This window comes from Dipodomys merriami, unplaced genomic scaffold (assembly GCF_024711535.1).
Source record: "Dipodomys merriami isolate MVZ:Mamm:240054 unplaced genomic scaffold, mDipMer1.0.p SCAF_338, whole genome shotgun sequence".
In the NCBI taxonomy this organism is placed as follows: Eukaryota; Metazoa; Chordata; class Mammalia; order Rodentia; family Heteromyidae; genus Dipodomys; species Dipodomys merriami.
In genome coordinates, this window is record NW_027204915.1 from 692,024 (window position 1) to 694,174 (window position 2,151).

Consider the following 2,151-nt stretch of genomic DNA (forward strand, 5'->3'; position numbering starts at 1 on the left):
TAATTCTTAAGATAACATTTGCTATAATGCTAATGTTATTAGTATTTTAGTGTTGGGAAAAATTATAATTAAAGGCACTAAGTGCATGGCCCAAAGACACACAGTGAGGAAGGAAACGAGTCAAAGTTTCCAAAAATCTTTCAGCAATACACAAAAGGTAGGTAAATTCTTTCCATTCTCTTACACTCTCAATTCAATATTCATATTGTCCAAGAAATTATAGCATAGCAAATATTGTCCATGGTGATTGTTTTCTATCACATTTTGTCTCCAACAGAGACTATGTTGGTGACATTGGGTTATCATGCACAGAGCTGAGCTTCTAAATTGAGGTCCAAAGAGAGACAAATTTCTTCTGTCCCACAGTTCCAGTTTCCTTTTTTAAAAAGTACCAAAACTTTTAAATATCATCACCTACTGTCTTTTAAGAATCCAAAAATGAAATAAATTCACACTTAATCAATCCAAAATGCTTTAAAAGTAGGAGATAATAAAACAGGCCCCCATGAAGTAAATTTTCTTCTACTTTTAAAATTATTCTGAAAGCCTTGTATTGGCTAGTCACATCTGTAATCCTATCTACTCAGGATAGCTACTCAGGAACCTGGGATTTGTGGATAACAATTGGAAGTCAATCAGGGCCAAAAAAAAAAAAAATTCATGAAATTATTTTTCAGACTTTTTAATGAACTAGCAAAGACCCAGGAAAGAAGATGTAGCTCATATAGTACCTCACCAACCTAGAGAGGAAAGGCCTAGCAAGACCTTTAAGCCCTGATTTCAAACTCTGAGCATACCAACACACATACATGCACATGCGTTCACGCGCACACATTTTTTCCCTTCCCCTCCCCAAATTAGAGAAGCGTACATAAAAGAGGCAGATGCACCAACTTCAAATACAGAGAAAACAAGGGTTATTGAGTGGGGGAGGAATATACAAAGAAACAAAAATTCACATCGCACATTATAAGTACGTTAGAAACAATAGCAAGAAACAAAAAACTACTTGTTTCCCTATCGTGGGGTTCAATTCCCTTAACGTTATCATATCTGTTCATATGCACATAGCTTTTGACCTTGTCTGCTTATCCCAGACATATATTCGTTATTGAAAATAAGGGAAACCATGGGACCTGTTTCTTTAGACTTGGCTTACTTCATTTAATAATTTTTTTCCAAGTCTTTCCATTTCCTAACAAATGGGGCAATGTCATTCTTTCTGATGGAGGCATATAATTCCTTTGTGTATATACACCACATTTTCTTGATCCATTCATGTAGTGGGGACAGCTGGTTGGTTCCATATCTTAGCTATGGTAAAAAATGCTGCAATAAACATAGTTTTGCTGGTAGTTTTAGTATGGTCTTGTTTGTTATCATTTAGATAAATCCCCAAAAGTGGGACTGCTGGGTCAAAGGGGAGCTTTATGTGGAATCTTTTGAGGAACCTCCATAATGTCTTCCAAAGTGGTTGAACAAGTTTACACTCCCACCAAGAATGTTGTATGGTTCCCTTGTGGCCACATCCCCTCCAGCATCTGTTGTTGTAAAAATATGGAACGCCCCACGAATTTGCATATTGTCCTTGCACAGGTGCCATGCTAAACTTCTCTGTATCGTTCCAATGTTAGTGTATGTGTGGCTGAATTGAGCACAGAATATTTTTTATATCAGAAGTGCAATTGTGGGGGCTGAGAAGGTGGCTCAGTGGTAGAGCGCTTGCCTTACATGCATGAGGCCCTGGGTTCGATTCCTCAGCACCACATAAGCAAAAAGAAAAAAGCTGGAAGTGGTGCTGTGGCTCAAGTGGTAGAGCATTAGCCTTGAGCTGAAGAGCTGAGGGACAGCGCCCAAGCCCAGAGTTGAGGCCCCAAGAATGGATCCCCCCAAAAAAAGTGCAGTTGGATTTTATTAAACTAGACAATTCAACAAAAAATAAGTTCAAAAGAATTGTCATGAAATTTTAGAACCATAAATTTCTTACATAAGCACAAATTTAAGAATAAAGTCAAGATTGACATGTCAAAAACAAAATAATCCCAGATATTTGTTGTTCAAGAAATGTGTAGGAGGAGGATTCAATTATTCTATACAAGGCACCTGTCATAATGAACACTGCACCAAGCGTTAAGGTTTGTTAAAATTTTT

General features: G+C 37.3%; 1 non-coding gene across 1 annotated transcript; it reads right to left on the reverse strand.

Moving 5' to 3' along the window:
* Positions 1-1,551: 1,551 nt before the first annotated feature.
* LOC138803212 (U6 spliceosomal RNA) lies at positions 1,552-1,658 on the reverse strand. Its single transcript, XR_011364906.1, has one exon. It is a non-coding gene; the product is annotated as a U6 spliceosomal RNA (small nuclear RNA).
* Between the last annotated feature and the right edge of the window lie 493 nt (positions 1,659-2,151).